Source organism: Pseudonaja textilis, chromosome 2, assembly GCF_049901715.1.
Source record: "Pseudonaja textilis isolate UNSWEBS1 chromosome 2, rPseTex1.2, whole genome shotgun sequence".
Classification (NCBI taxonomy): Eukaryota; Metazoa; Chordata; class Lepidosauria; order Squamata; family Elapidae; genus Pseudonaja; species Pseudonaja textilis.
In genome coordinates, this window is record NC_141991.1 from 73,468,768 (window position 1) to 73,486,718 (window position 17,951).

Consider the following 17,951-nt stretch of genomic DNA (forward strand, 5'->3'; position numbering starts at 1 on the left):
TACAGGCTGAATAGTCAAGACCTTGTTGATGATCTAAGTGCTGGAGCCCACTGTAACTACATAGCCAAAAAGGCCTTAAGAGTTGTTAACCTAATCTTAGGTAGCTTTTTCTCTGGTAATATTACACTAATAATTAGAGCATACAAAACATTTGCTAGACCAATACTCGAATACAGCTCATCAGTCTGGAACCCACATTACGTATATGATATTAACACAGTTGAGAAAGTTCAGACATATTTCACAGAAGAGTTCTCCATTCCTCTACTGGTTGCAGAATACCTTATGCCACCAGACTCGAAGACCTAGAAAATCTAGAACTACGCCACCTTCAGTCCGATCTAAGTATAGTATATAAAATCATACATTGCAATGTCCTACCTGTCAATGAATACTTCAGCTTCAACCATAACAATACAGAAGCAAACAAAAGATACAAACTCAAGGTTAATCACAACAAACTTGATTGCAGGAAATACGATTTCAACAACAGAGTGGTCAATGTCTGGAATACTCTACCTGACTCTGTGGTTTCTTCCCCAAACCCCAAAAACTTTAACCTTAGACTGTCTACTATTGACCTCACCCCTTTCCTAAGAGATCTGTAGGGGGCATGCATAAGCACACCATGTGCCTACTGTCCCTGTCCTATTGTTTCTTTTATTTTTATTTTTTATTTTTCTTATATGTATCCATGAATTCATAACTATGTTTTGACTTATACCCATTATTTTGTAAGCAATTGACAAAAATAAATAAATAAATGCTTCTGCATAGTGGAGCTGATAAGCCTCCTTTGGGGCGAGGAAGGGCATTGCAGAGGGTGTTATTCTTGCTCTGGATTGACACAGCCCTACTTAAGAGGAAGATAAATGCCTTTGGCTGGCAATGAGAAGATCCTGGTTTTGAACACCTGCTTTTATGTGGGCATTGGTTGGACAGCTAATCCTCGACTTATGACCACACTTGAGCCCAAAACGTCTGTTGCTAAGTGAGTTGGTTGTTAACTGAATTTTGCCTCCTTTTACGACCTTTCTTGCCACAGTTGTTAAGTGAATCATTGCAGTTGTCAAATTAGCAACCTGGTTGTTAAGTGAATCCAGTTTCCCCATTGACTTTGCTTGACAGTAGGCCTCAGAAGGTGATCACATGACCTCAGGACCCTGCAACTATTGTCAGTATGGGTCAGTTGCCAAGCGTCTGAATTTTGATAATGTGACTGAGGATGCTGCCATGGTCTTAAGTGTGAAAAACGCTCATAAGTCACTTTTTCAGTCCCATTGCAATTTTGAATGGTCACTAAGTGAAGTGTTGTAAGTCGAGGACTGCCTGTTCTTTTATTTTACAGAAGAAGCAAGAGAAGCAATTTACACAACAGATTAAACTACAAAGTAACCAATTACTTTTGAGTTTAGATGTGAACCAAGCCACTGTGATTGGTTTATTATTACTATCACATTTCCTTGCTTATTCATTCATTTAGTGACTGTTCAAAGTTACAACTGGTTTACAAGAATTGACTTACAACAGGTCCTCGCATGACCTGCTTGACAACCTTCATGTATCTATGATATTGCAGCATCTTTTGGTCATATGACTGCCAGTTTCTGACAAAGTTAAGGGGGGAGCTGGCAAGAGGTTGCAAATCATGTTCATGTGATGTTTTGCCTTGTTTAACATCCACAAACCATCGTAAGTTGACCCGGTCATGCAATATTCTGCTTTGTGACAGAGTTGCTGGTCCTAATTAGGGTCATTAAGCAAGGACAACCTGTATTATATTTTTATCCTTTTCACTAATATTTCATCAACTCAAGATGGCAAGCATACCATACGTAATATGCCCACCTTCTATTTTTCCTACAACAATCCTGAGAGTTGATTTGAGCTGAGAAAGAAGAACTGGTCCAAAGACACCAACCAGTTTTCATGCCTAAGGGAGGCCCCAAACTCTTGCTGATTTCCTTCCAATAATATAATGACATTATTGGAAGGAAAGGAACTGAATATTATTTTTCTTTGTTGGAATCTTAATGGTAAAGATTAGGATCTAGAGCTCTCTAGGAAACAAGTTCTTATCTTCTCACCTCTTGCCAAAGGTCACCTCAGACCACTTTTCAAGGTTTTTAGAAAATTTAATGTTACAGATAGTGGTTTTCCTTTCCATGGGTTTCTAAATTCTCTAAAAAAAAAACTTTAACTCTTTAATTTTATTTTATTTTATTTGTCAATTGTTTACAAGATAATAAGTATAAGTGTATACATAATTATGAATACATGATATGGGTACATATAAGAAAAATAAAAGAAAAATAAAAGAAACAATAGGACAGGGACGGTAGGCACGTTGGTGCGCTTATGCACGCCCCCTAGCCAAGAAGTATCAGGTGTGTGTGTGTGTGTGTGTGTGTGTGTGTAAGTTTTTGTTTTTAAAAAAATCATTGCTGAATGATTTCAGCAATTGACCCATTTTTTAAGTTTTCCAAATCAAATGAACTAGATACTATTAAAACTAAGTTTGCAACACATATTTTGCTAAAATGTGGCTGTATTATTTATGGTTTTATGTATCATGCTAACCAAGCCAAGCCTTCATTTATTTTACCTCTTTTATACTGGATGTATGACAGCATAGGATGCTGATGACTGAAAATATAGTTTTTCCTCTACTCACTTGCTCATTTCCTAACAGTCGTTCAGATGGTGATTAGTCTCAAGTTAAAAAACTATGAAGGAATAACTTCAAGGAATAACTGATCCCTTGTATCTTCTGGAGGTCTGTTTTTCCTGCTGCATTGCTCAAGAGAATGGATCATGTATATAGAAGGTAAACAATATTTTGCATTGGTGAAACCCGTTCCCTTCCATTCAGATAGTATTTTGTTCTTTTTCACCACAATGAAAAAAAAAAATCAAGTGGCGGTTTTGAAGAAGCAGCAATGATTGCTTACCTGTTCCTTCCTTGGTCAGGAAAAAGGCAAATGGGTATCTGGAAAAAGCAGGAGTTTCTGTAGCAATTAACCATTAGAATTATTTCCATTCACCTACCCTCAATCCCTCAAAACACTTTCACATCACCCTTTACTGCTATTATCAGTGCCTAATCTTCCACAAGACCAAAGGGTTACAGCCTTTATTTTCCCAAGGAGTAAAAACCTGTCACAAGAAGAAAGCTGCAGAGTTTCTCCCACCTCCAATGTAAAAAGGGAAATATGGTATTCTGATGGCCTACAAACTTACATTACAGATCAGGAATCCCCCACCAGTGTGAAGCCACTGAATCCTTTCCAAAGGATATCATCTATGCTACAAACTGCATTCACAGCATTTTCTTTTTATGCCACTGTTGAGCTGCTAGATAATTGGTTGCACAAGGACAATTAATGGGCAGTATCAGATCAGCACAAAGTTCACCTTCACCCTTGGATTGAATTTTTTTCAGTTTTTAATGCTAATTCAACAGCATTTCAGTTTTAGTACCTGGCATCTTTACATTTGCATTGTTAGGATTGGTATGCCCCCTAACTGAGATGATATCATATCTAAGAAGAATGAAGACGACATCTAATTTTTGTTTGTTTTGTTTATTTTTGTTATTTTGCAAAGTTTAATTTCTGGCATGAATCCATTAGTTTATGCAATTGTCAAAAAAGATAGTATGTATCATTATGTGTCACCAACAAGATGTCAGTATGTGTCACCACAAATCTGGCTTGATTATATGACAGAGAAAGCTGAGTAGGCGGCGGAGTAGGTAAAGGAATGTGTGTCCAATAGTAGGACAAGAAGAGATAGGATCAAAAATGGATGGGGAACGAAGAGATGTATATTTAGCAGATCAGTACCAAAGTACCAAATAAAGGTAGATTAAGGTGATTTGGTCATATGAATCAGCATTCAGATAAAATCTCATTTATAAATATAGTTATTTGGAAAGCATGTTAATTTAAATCACCCTGTGCTTCCCACCCCCCAAAAAAGCTTACTTGTCTCTTAAATAGGTAACTATATTTTAGTTTGCATTCTAAATCAGAATTTAGACTGGACAGTATAATCTATATGTTTTTCCCAGAGTGGGGCTTTTCTCTTGATAATAGCTTGTTCTTTTCTCCCCCCCACCACCACCCCCCTTGCCTTTTCCTTTCCTTCCAGGCAGAAATATTACTTCTTTGGCAAGTGCCAGCTACAAAATAAATAAATAAAATAAGGTAATTCCAAAGGTGAAAATTGAAGGATTGTGATGAAAAGATATTCTACGGTCCTGACTGTTTGTGTGGTTTCAGGTCACACAACCTAAGAGGTTTACTTTAAAATGCTTTTGAAAAAAACCCCATTTGTGTTAATGGACCCTCTGGAATTAGTTTTCTACCAGAACCTCCTTCTGCCCTAGAAGAGGTAATTGATATTAGTGGAGCATATGAGAGATTAAAGTAACATCAATATTTGTATTGGTTTTTTATTGGCATAAAAGTAAAAACTAGAAAATCTAGTTCCATACTGTCAAAGTTCATTTTGCTGTTTAAAAACTGAATTGTGCCAATTTTCACATAGCTTCGATTATTCTTTTACTTAGGACTTTCTGTTTGCTTATTTCATTTGTTTCTTACATCTTTGTTTTGTTTGAATTAAAATAATACACTTTGTTTTTCTTTTAGGTTGCTGTAAAAATTATTAAAATTGAACTGCAAGTGGAATGCAAGATCATTTGGAGACCCTCCTCCATAATAATAAAAGTTGCTGAAAATTAAAATGAATGAAGCAAAATTTCCATAGGAAGACCAGTCCTTCAAGGATTTTGCCCTACCTCTCTTACAATATTATACCAGTCAATATAATGTTGATTTTCAATCATACAGGTAGTCCTCGATTTACAGCAGTTCATTTAGTGACCATACAAAGTTACAAGGGAAAATTGTGACTTGTGACATTTTTCACACTTACAACTGTTGTAGCATCCCCATGGTCACATGATTAACATTCAAATGATTGACAACTGACTCATATTTATGACAGTTGCGGTGTCCAGGAGTCATGTAATCAACTGTTGTGACCATCTGACAAGCAAAGTCAATGGGGAAACCAGATTCACTTAACAACCAAGTTATTAATTTAACCACTGCAGTGATTCACTTAACAAATATGGCAAGAAAAGTCATAAAATGGGACAAAATTCACTTAACAAATTTCTCACTTAACAACATACATTTTGGGCTCAATCATAAGTTGAGGACTACTTATACTGCTAGTTTCCTTAAACTAGTTGTGAGTCATAAAAGACATCACATCTTAATGTATTTTAAAATTAAAACACAATGAAAAGCAGAACAATTGTATGGAAATGGGGATGGGACAACTGTCAAAGCATTTACAACAGATTGAAAGGATTTAAGCAAAACAGTAATGAAATGGTTTCAGATAAAACTGAAGTCTGTTATTGCTGGAAGGAGTATTTACAGCAGTTGTTTTTTAAATAATTATAATGATATATTAACCTGGAGCTGGATCCTCCAGGAGAAAATCTATGTTGTCCATAAGAGTGCAAACCAACTTGATGACATATAATCAGTTGGTGATATATTGAAGAGTAGAATTGGGGGGGAAACCCATGCATTAAATAATTGCCTACAAGAAAATAAAATGAAAAAAAGGCATAATCAATGTAAAATGTTGAAAAATAATAAAGCACCAGGTAGAGAGAGAAAGTGTAATTGGAATCATCCTAAAAACTGAATGGTTATATTCGTATATTCTAAGAAGGCACTTTATTCCATAATTTAACCTGAGTTCAAATTCCAACTCTTTTGCAGAGAAAAATCTCTCCAACCCTCCACAAATATTTAAATGTAGTATGAATGAGTTCCTTAAGAGTTTAATGTGGTATAATAAGAAATAGGATCAAGAATTTTTTTAAGCGCTGAATGAATGAAACCCCAAAAACTTTAACCTTAGACTGTACTATTGACCTCACCCCTTTCCTAAGAGGTCTGTGGGGGGGGGGGCGTGCATAAGCGCACCAATGGGCCTACCGTCCCTGTCCTATGGTTTCTTTTATTTTTCTTATATGTATGTATCCATGTATTCATAACTATGTTTATACTTATACCTATTATCTTGTAAGCAATTGACAAACCAAATAAAATAAAATAAAAATGAAAGTGAGTTAAAACACAAGAGTGAGTTTTGTTCTGTGCGTGTTAAAAATTAGCGGCACGTTTGGAAAGTAAATGAGGCAGCCCAGAGTCTGGAGGAATCCCTGCTTTTTGAAAAGCTCATTCGGTGGCCATATTCTGAAGTAGCAAATGTTGGAGTATTTATCTTCTTTTTCCATTTAGATTTTTTTTAAAGTGACAGGTCTGAATGATTCTAAACATCCATCTTATGCCTGCAAACATTTTTATTCCTAATGTTCACTTCTGTCAACAATGTTGGACATCAGAGTTGACTTTCCTTATCACTTTATTCAGCTGGAAATTGATTAAAATAAGTCTTCAAAGGCTTATAGGCACTCTGCTCTATTAGGTCAGCTAAAGACTCCCAAAGCACAATAGTTTAACAAGACTATAATATAGCAGACCGACATCTCTTCAGATTAGCTTGGGGGCATCTAGTGGATGGAACAATTAATTTTTTTAATAGATGTACAATCGTCTTATGGTAAAGTCTGATTTATTACAGTAGGGAGTGGTATCTGTCATTCCTGAAAGTCTATTAAAATGAGTTATAGTTCATTGTGGCCACTCAAATGACATCTTTGGCATGGAAAGTAATAGAGCTATCATTTTTGTAATGCTGTCATTAGGCAAATGGTGCAGATCACATTGTTTTTATAACAATATCATTGTGTTAGTGAAACAGATTCCAACCCCATGTCATCTGTTTTATTTATTTATTTATTTCAGAAATTTATATGGCTGTCCAGCTCAAACAGTTGCAAATCTGGGTGGTGTGTGATCTGATCTGAGGGTTCATTTGCCCATCCAACAGGTGCCTCAGAGGAGTCCTGTCCAGAATTTCACTGCTATGGTGCCTGCCTCGTGAAATATCATCTCTCCACCAACCCCTCCCCCACCCTACCCCAGAAGTTGGCTTCATTCCACTGAGCATTCCATAACTCCCTCCTTTCATTATTATGTCATCAGACTGGGCAGGGGGCGTGTTTCCCATGGGAATGGTGAGTTGCTGATTAGCTTTATTGTTATTGTTGCTTTCTCCTTGCCTTCCAATCGTATTTTTTTGAATCGTAATTTTAAATTAAATTTAAATTGTAAAATCATAAAATTTTAAATTGTTTATTGTAAATTGTTTTTAGAACACTGTTTTTAATTCTTATTGCATGCCATCAGAGTCGCATTTTGTGAGATGAGATCAGTGCATAAATAAGATCTGCCAACATCTAGAAACAAGTAAAGTAATAACTAGCAGTCAGCACGGGTTTGTTAAAAACAGATCATGCCAAACCAATCTTATTTCATTCTTCAACACAGTGACTAAACTAGTAGACCAGCAAAATACTGTGGACATAATATATTTAGATTTCAGCAAGGCATTTGACAAAGTAGACCACAACTTACTTTTTAGTAAGCTAGAAAAAAGTGGAATAGATAGCACCACCACTAGATGGACTCGAACTGGCTGGCAAACCATACTCAATGAGTAATCCTTAATGGGTCTAAGTCTACATGGAGGGAAGTAAGTAGTGGTGTGCCACAAGGTTCCGTCTTAGGCCCAGTACTCTTCAATATCTTCATTAATGACTTAAATGAGGGAATAGAAAGGGAACTTACCAAATTTGCAGATGATACTAAGCTGGCAGGAATAGCTAACACCCAAGAAGATAGGCTCAAGATCCAGATGGATCTTGACAGACTAGAACACTGGGCCATATCTAATAAAATGAAATTCAATATAGAGAAAAGTAAAGTCCTACACTTAGGCAAGAAAAACCAAAACTACACATATAGACTGGGTGAAACCAGGCTAAATAGCAGTAACTGTGAGAGAGATCTTGGAGTCTTAGTGGACAACCAGCTAAATATGAGCCAGCAGTGTGCAGCAGCCATCAAAAAAGCTAATGCAATCCTAAATTGTATTAACAGAGAGATACAATCAGGATCAAGGGAAGTACTAATACCACTCTATAAAACCTTAGTAAGACCACACCTAGAGTACTGCATCCAGTTTTGGTCACCACATTATAAAAAAGATGTTGAGACTCTAGAAGAAGTACAGAGAAGAGCAACCAGGATGATTAGGGGACTGGAGGCTAAAACATACAACGAACGCTTGCAGGAACTGGGCTTGGTTAGCCTAGTAAAGAGAAGGACCAGGGGAGACATGATAGCAGTCTTCTAATATTTGAGGGGCTGCCACAGGGAGGAAGGGGTCAAGCTATTTTCTAAAGCTCCTGTAGCCCAGACAAGGAATAACGGATGGAAACTGAACAAGGAGAGATTTAACCTGGAAACAAGGAGAAACTTTCTGACAATGAGAACAATCAACCAATGAAACAGCTTGCCCTCGGAAGTTGTGGGAGCGCCATCAGTTGAGACTTTCAAGAAGAGATTGGACTGCCATTTGTCAGAAATGGTGTAGGGTCTCCCGCTTGGGTGGGGAGTTGGATTAGATGACCTACAAGGTCCCTTCCAACTCTGATTATCTGTAAGTAAAATAATCAATAAGCAGGATGAAAACAATACAGTTAAAAACAATAAGAAAAATGTCTAGGTGTTTAGAAGACAAGTTTCTATTAAAGCTCTCCAAGTGGGAACGCCAATAACTTGGCCTCGTACCCAAGAGGAAGGGGATGTTTTAGACTCTTTGTGAAGACTAGGTTGCTAGTCTTGTAGAACTCAAGGGAAGATTATTCATGAGGACAGGAATAGATGTGAAATAAAAGTGGGGGGAGGGCAGAGCCCCAAGACAAAAGGAGCAGAACCCTACAGCACTGAGCTTCTCACTTCCAAACTCCTATGGTGGTCCAGAAGAATATCATGGTTGAAGGTACTGAGGGCTGCTCAGATGGCCAGAATGGACACACTGCCCCAGAGATCATCATCACTTAAAAAAAAACATCTATGACAAAGAGCAAGTAGACTTTCTCTCCTTTGCAGGTCAGTTGCAGCATGCCCATTCCTTTTGTCTTGTAGGAGGAAAAAGAAACAATCACTTGCTTCCACCACAGGCTGTTCTGATCCCTATTAAAGCCATCCACCAGAATTTCAACTGCTTTTTATCCATCTCTTAGGAGGCAAATGGCATCCATAGAGTGACAACTTCACTCACCAAACTTGTAAGGGTTAACATTTACAGAGCTGGAATATTACAGTACAATATTAGATTACAGAATTGCACACCTGTAGCATTATGTTTCAAAAATGTTTCTTGAATACATGAAGAGAGGGATTGGGGAAACACTAAGTGTCTTTCAAGCTTGTGGTTTCATCTGAAATGCTACCATCAGCTCACTACTTTTCAGCACTCAACTTTTTAAGAGGATTTATGGATCATGAAATCATAAAAAGTGAGTCATAAAAATTTCATCATAAACATCCCATCTAACATAATGTCACTTCAGCTAGTTTTTATAAGATGTTGCAAAAAGGATAAGTTAAACTTTGCTTACAAGACATCACACTTGTGAAATAAATGCTACAACTGAAAGATATTAATCCCATACTTTTCAGAAAGCTGAGGTTTATACAAAACCTAGTGTAGTTTTATTATCACATGTGCTGCTTCTTTGTTCCATCTAGAAATCCTGAACATTTTCGCCAGTATCCAGAGGCCCAGACTTAATGCTCATGAACATGATAGTAAATACTTTCTGATTGTTTAATGCTGAAGTATTACTTTCTCACTTTTTTCTGCCCAATAATTGGACAGAGTGAAAATAATTAGGGAAGTCTATACAAGCTTGCTAGTCAAGTACAGTAGGTCAATTTGTCTCAGCAGGTCTTATCAAGGAAAACCTTGCATGACCGAGCCCCAGAATGAAAATTATCTAATCTAATCCAATCCCATGCTCAATGCAAAGTCCAGTCTACTCATGTCTACTCATCCTCAACTGATGGCCATCCAGGCTTCATTTATGATCTCAGAATCTGAAATAAATAAAGACATACAACAACAAAAATCATTTGTAAATATGTACGTTTTAATTTCATTTTTTTTTAAGAATCTTCACATTGTCTTTACAAAGCTAAGAACTGCCTTAAAATTTCTAGCCTTTTTAAAAAATTTATCCCAGTCCCCCAAAGTCATTTATTTCAATCCTCTAATCAGGCTTCAAACTTCTGTTTTACCTTCTTCTCCCTACCATTTTTTACTGCCCTCATTATTCCCCATTTTATCCTATGTCAATAGGCAGCAGCCATGGTGATAGATCGAAAGGCCATGAACCAATAACCCTCCTCATAAAAACAGAGGCACAGCTGTCTGCCTTCCAGCAAACTAATCTGGACATGATTAATGTTATTCTTCATAAGGTCACCTATCTTTTGCCTCTAAATTTCATTTTCCATCATTGCTGATTGCCAAGATATGTTTGTGCCATTATAAGCTGCCTTTATAACAAGACCATTTTTTTTCTCCAGTTCAGGAGTCCAGGAGTTAGCATTTATGTTCACAGTGATTTCACTTTAAAATGTTTTTGATTCAACAAAGTTATGCTCTTAAAATCAATGGCAAAAGAAATGAAAAGGAGAAGTAAGACGGACTAAATCATTTTGATAAGACTTGGTGTTATTTTTAAAAAGATAATAGGTAGGAGTGCTAGAGCCATTTAAATCTAAAAGGTGGCCGATATTGCAATTACTTTTATTCCTCTGGCAAAAACTTAATTTAACAGTTCCATCAATAAACATGAAGCTGAGTTATCAAAATAAGCATATTAGCATTCTTTGCAAGATGTTCATATAAATGTTTCAGCTTAAACATATGGGCATCTAATATGTGAGCCTTTGTAGACAAAAGTTGCAGGTGGCACTATTGCTCCACTAAAAGCAAGCAATATCTGGTAAACCATCAGTATAAAGAAAATAATAAAGTTATGTTGGGGTGAATTAATCTACAGGAGGCTAAGACTTTGATATTGGGAATTTATGTTCCAAATGAAGATAAAATAGCATTTTACAAAGAAGTTATGTGTAATATTGGATTTTACATATGAAAATTGGGTACCCCTGCGGGATTGTAATGGAATAATTTTCCCATAAAAAGACAGAACTTCTTAGAAAAATATTAAAATAACACAAGGTAAATTATCAAAGCTTTTTTATATTATTTAATGGATAATTTGGAGCATGTGATGCATGGAAACATAAATACGGCAATTCAAAGAATATACTTATTTTTCTAAAAGACATATCTTTTTCAAGAATAGATATGTGAATTTCTAAGGCTTATCTTAATAATGGCTATAAAGTGAATATATTATTAAAGTCATTTTCAAATCATAATCCAGTGATTTTAACTTTTAAAAGGAAATTGAATTTTTAGGTGGAGATTGAATGAAATGGTGATGGAAGGCTATAAAATAAGTTAAAGGGATTTTTAAGGACAACTTTATCAAGGATACAGGAGTGTAGAAGTTTTTGTAATTGGATATTTTATGCCACATAATAGTGAATTTTCTCTACATATTCCAGTAGAGAGAAGTTGTCTGAGGATGGACTGCAGCAAAAGAACAAAAGTTAAGAAGACTGAACTCTTTTCCCGATGACCAATCCAGATTGGATGCTGAAAAATAATTGTATTGACATGGATTGAAATTAAGGACAAATTAAAATAAGAGACATGAAAACGGTCACTGTTAGGGAGAAGTTTTATGAGAAAAATGAATGTTTTGCCAAGAAGAATGTTTTTGTTTCAACAACATAGATGTTCCATTTACACTATGACAAAAAAGGGCATATTTAAATTTTATATGGCAAGGGGAAAAACATGAGTTAAATATAAAGTGTTGCAAGTTGCAAAGGAAACAGAAGGATGATGGATTTTAAATTGTATTTTGCTGTTTGTTGGTCTGAATGAAAAAAGGAAAACAACATTTTTCTATTCTTTCATTCTCTGGGTAAGATATGAAGGACTATGAATAAGATATGGAAGATTACGATTTGCCATATTAGCGTGGAAAGAGCTATTTAAGGAATTATTATCAAGCTCCCCATCAGGTGCTCAGCTTGGTTGACCAAAGTCTTTACCTGTTTTCATCCTTTCCACCAAAGCTTTGGATGCATTTTCCACCTTGCAGCACTTGGCATGAATTATTTTAGGGAAGTCCTCCTCCTTTTATTCCTTTGTGTATAGAAATACTTTAGCTTGCAGGCCAAAAGAAAGATCATAGCTCCTGCAGAGACTAATTGTCATTCTGTAGGGAGGAAAAGGAGCTATGATTTTCTCTTAACATTTTACAGTAATTGAAAAGCACACTTTGGAATCATGGTTCCTTTGGGACATATATTTTGAATTAATAATAAAATTAAGTAGGCAATTGAGCCAACTGAGCCAATACTTCTTTTTGTTGATGTTAGAAAGAATATCTATGGTATGGCAATTCTCAGTCATCCAGGTCACGGTTGTCCCAAAGGTGCTTTTTCAAGAGGCAACTGGACTTTCTGGTTTTTCTTTGAAGACATTTCGCTTCTCATACAAGAAGCTTCTTCAGCTTGCTTCAAAGAAAAAACAGAAAGTCCAGTTGCTTCCTGCAAAAGCATCTTTGGGTTAGAAGAAATTCTACTTTTTCAGCATGGGCCACAAACAGAGGTGGTGTATGTTATGTCCCCGAGACTGACACAAGTTCCCCATCAGGTCTGTTACTTCCGCGGGGGCGTTAGCAGCCCCCATTGGCTGGCTCCCTTCGACAGCCGGTTATAAAAGCTGGCTGCGAGGTCGAGCCAGCCGCTGTTCGCTGGTAGTCTGCCTGGTTAGACGCAGACGCGACAGCCCCCTTTATTCCCCTGAATAAAGTGTGTTATTGGAATGCTCTGGTGTGGCCTCCCCTCTTTCCGATCCATAACATTGGCGACGAAGGTGGGATCTGGCCAACCAGTAGCAAGAGCAAAGAGCTGAAAATCACACCCCAAATGCTGAACCGTAGCCGCGCCGTGAGAGCTCAGTCAGTTGTGGATTGCAGAAGTGAAAGCGGAGCGTGTAGCCGCTCCGTGTAAAAAAAAAAAAAAAGCTACGTGAGAAGCAGGGCGCTGAGAGCCTCAGCCGCCGATACTGAAATGCAGAATTCAACCGCTGTGTTCGAATTCTGCTGTTAGCAAGCTTGGCGCTGTACTCGCAGCCGCCGGAACACATTGGGCGCGCGATTTGAATAGCTGTCAGCATGACGCTACAGCTATAGCCGCCTACGCCTTTGGGAAGGCGCGAAATTCAAACGGAAATCATTGGCTACAGCCATAGCCGACTGAGTCACATAGAGCGTGAAGCACAGAGAGAACCTCTAAGAGCTGAAACACTAAGCTGGGGCAGAGCTGCAAGCTACTGCTGCCACACTTATCAGGGCCATTGTATTCCCAGTGAGATTGGCCAGTCTACCAACAGACTGAAAGCCACACTTATCAGGGCCATTGTATTCCCAGCGAGATTGGTCAGTCTACCCACAGACTGAAAACCCAATATGAATTCAAATCCGGCGTTCCCGCCATTTAAGCCAGATGAAGACAAGTGGGACTCTTACAGAAACCGCTTCAATCACTACATTGATGCCATTGGTCTAGCCGATGCTACAGAGAACAGGAAGAAATCGTACTTCCTGAGTTACTGCGGGGCCGCAGTGTTCGATACCGCCACAGCGCTATTTGCACCCAGAGAGTTAAAGAGCGTCCCCTGGTCCGAGCTGTTAGAGACACTCTCTAACCACTATTCCCCAAAACCATCGCAGATCGCGAGACGTTTCGCCTTTCGCATGCGGAAGCAAGCAGATGGGGAATCTATCAATCAGTATTTGGCTGCCCTGAGAACCGCAGCTCTCCACTGCGAATTCAAAAATTACCTAGACGACATGCTCCTTGACCAACTCGTCTGTGGAGTCAAAGACTTAAGATTGCAGAGGCGTTTGCTGGCTAGAAAAGACCTCAACCTCACTCAAGCGATCGAGGAAGCCTTGGCAGCAGAGCTAGCGACCCAATCAGCCGCCGAAATACAGGGGAGCACGGCCAAATCCAGTCCAGTCACCATCCACTCAGAGGAGGTGGTGAGTGAAGAGGACCCCGTCGAGCACTTAGAAGTTCATCGACTCAAGCCATCCAAGCAGCCACAGGTAGGAACTAGGCCTGGGAACAGCAACACGTCCAAACACATCCTGTTGTGCCTTGCCTGCGGGGGTTCCCATGCCAGAACGACTTGCAGGTTTAGGAACGCCACCTGCAACAATTGCGGCAAGAAAGGCCACATCGCCAGGGCCTGCCAAGCAACACACGTGGCTCCACAAAAGGCAGCATCTTTTTACTCCCCTCCGGGGCCACCCAGGCAAGTAGAAAATTGTTACACGTGCTACCAAGCTAACCACACCTTTCTGACACCTAACAAAATCACGCTTTCTATCCATTTAGAAGGTAAACCCTGTCTTATGGAAGTCGATACCGGGTCGGCACTCTCGATCATCTCTTGGAGCACGCTCAAGAAACTACGACCCAACCTGTACAGAAACCAACTCCAGAAGAGTCGTCTCACCTTGAGGGACTACCAGGGGAAGAACATCCCAGTACTCGGAACAGGCAAGTTCCTCATTAAATTCAAATCCTTTAAAGGCCATCTGCCTTTAGTGGTGGTAGATGGTGCCCTCCCTAGCCTTTTGGGGTTGGATTGGTTCCCCTATCTCGGCCTTAGCTTAACGGGAGTTCATGCTGTCTCACCTTCCGATATCGACTCACTCTTTTCAGACTATGCTGATGTGTTCAGCGATGAATTGGGTTGTTACAAGGGCACGCCCATTTCCTTTTCAGTGGACCCCCAAACAGTTCCCGTCCGTTTAAAGCCACGCAGAGTACCATTTGCTCTGCGCTCTAAACTGGACACGGAACTGGACAAATTGCTCAAACAAGGGGTGATCGAGCCCACGGATTTTGCTAAGTGGGAGACCCCAATTGTCACACCCCTAAAAAAAGATGGCAGTATAAGAATGTATTCTGACTACAAGACCACAATTAACCGCTATCTGCAGACTAGCGCGTACCCAGTTCCAGTAATCCAACACTTACTACACACATTTGAACCAGGAACCATATTCGCCAAATTGGATATGTCACAGGCTTATCAACAGTTTCCTGTAGACAACCAAACGGCCGAATTACAAACAATTGTCACCCACAGAGGGGCATTCCGATGCAAACGTCTCCAATTTGGCGTTAGCATCGCCCCAGGTATATTTCAGTCATTAATGGAACGGATACTGCAAGGCCTCCCTGGCGTGGTTCCGTACTTTGATGACATATTGGTGTCAGCCAGGGACAGACCTCAACTTCTCCTCAGAGTCAGAGCGGTATTGGATAGGTTCAGGCAGCATGGCCTCAAACTAAAAAGGGAGAAGTGTGCCATCGCCACTAAGCAGGTGGACTTTCTTGGGTATAAAATAGACGCCTCAGGCATCCACCCGGTGGAATCTAAAGTCAAAGCCATTCACGAGGCACCCACTCCTTCTTCCAAGTCAGAGCTACAGGCTTTCCTGGGTTTGCTAAATTTCTATGCATCGTTCTTACCCCACAAAGCGTCAGTAGCAGAACCACTGCATAGACTTCTAGACAAAAACACTCCATGGTATTGGGGACCCAAAGAGGATTACGCCTTTAAGGCAGTTAAATCGCTGCTCACCTTGGACGCTGTCCTAATACAGTTTGACCAACACCTGCCTATAGTCTTAGCAGCAGACGCCTCACCTTTCGGGATTGGGGCTGTTTTGAGTCACAGACTGCCCAACGGCTCTGAAGCTCCAATCGCATTCTTTTCGAGAACATTTTCACCAACTGAGCGCAACTACAGCCAAATTGACAAAGAGGCCCTAGCCGCCGTAGCTGCGGTCAAAAAATTCCATGAATTCCTTTTTTGTCACAATTTCGAACTTGTCACAGACCACAAACCACTGTTGGGGCTTCTCTCAGGTGAAAAGCAGACACCGCAAGTCTTGTCACCTAGGATGACTAGGTGGACCTTATTCCTGGCGGCTTACTCATACAAACTAGTTCATCGTCCAGGAAAACACCTTAGCCACGCCGAAGTCCTCAGCCGCTGCCCGTTGCCAGCACCTGTGGAGGACCCGGCCCCGGTACATGCCATTTTCGATGCCAGTGAGTTCAACATTCCAGTCACTGCTGGCGACATCGCCCTCCACTCCAAAAAAGACAAACTCATCGCCCAGGTTCTGGACTGGGTACGGAGGGGGTGGCCAGGCAACGATCTCTCAACTGAATTCTCACCGTTTAAAACCCGCCAGCAAGAACTTTCTAGTTTGCAGGGCTGCCTATTATGGGGGACCAGAGTTGTCATTCCAGAACCACTGCGCACACCCGTCCTGAAGGCGTTGCACGAGGGACATCCCGGCATCGTCCGGATGAAAGTGTTGGCTCGGAGTTACGTCTGGTGGCCGGGCATGGACGACGAGATCGCCAAATGGATAAGCTCCTGCCGTCCCTGTCAGGAATCCCGGCCAGCACCGCCAATCACCACCCCAACCAAATGGGAAAGTGCCAACGCACCGTGGTCACGTTTGCACATTGACTTGGCCAGGCCATTCCACGGCAAGACTTTCCTGGTGGTCGTTGATTCATTCTCAAAATGGATCGATGTGGCCCTCCTGCTAGCAACCACCACCTGAGCAATTGCCCAGGCTCTGACCCGCCTATTTGTTACACACGGTCTGCCTGACACCATAGTCTCAGACAATGGGCCCCAATTTACGTCCACAGAATTCAGTCGGTATGTCACCAACCTGGGCATCCGACATATCCTGACAGCTCCCTTTCACCCCGCTAGCAATGGGTTGGCGGAGAGAGCCGTTAGGACAGCAAAAGAAGCATTGGCAAGATTCACTCAAGACGACTGGCACTCCAGACTCTCTCGTTTTCTTTTAAGCCAACACTCGACCCCATGCACTGTCACAAATAAGTCTCCAGCCGAACTACTGATGGGCAGACGTCTAAGGATGGTGTTAGATAGACTGCATCCCCACTATTGCCCTGACACACCGATTGGGTCTAACAGTAGGGTCAGGAGTTTTGTATTACAGGACCGAGTGTTTGTCCGGAACTACGCGGGCGATCCATTGTGGGTATCCGGAAGGATCGTGGCCATCACCGGTCCGAGATCATACCGCATCCAGCTGGAGGACGGGCACGTCTGGCGGAGACATCTGGACCAGATAAGAAGTCGCCAGAGCGAATTTGCCAACTCCGACCGTGGGACTCCAGGGACACTCCAGTCGCCCATCCCGAATCCGAGTTGGGACCACCAGAGTGACCAGCCCCCACCGGCCGAACCGAGGGAACGGACGGTAGACCGGGACAAATCCGCCAGAGTCGCCAGCCTTACCGTCCAATGACACTACCGGGTTGCGTGACAATGACAGTTCAACAATCCAACCCGAAGACTGTGGTCATTCCCAGACGCCAGGCCGAGTTCCGGATCGATCCTGTGCTCCAGCTAGCCCTGTCCCGGGCTCACCGAACTCTGTGCCAGTGTGTGACTCACCAGAACTGCGCCGGTCAGGGCGCTCACACAGGCCACCCGTTTACTTAAAAGACTATTCGTGTTCGTATCTGGGGGGAAGGGGTGTTATGTCCCCGGGACTGACACAAGTTCCCCATCAGGTCCGTTACTTCCGCGGGGGCGTTAGCAGCCCCCATTGGCTGGCTCCCTTCGACAGCCGGTTATAAAAGCCGGCTGCGAGGTCGAGCCAGCCGCTGTTCGCTGGTAGTCTGCCTGGTTAGACGCAGACGCGCAGCCCCCTTTAT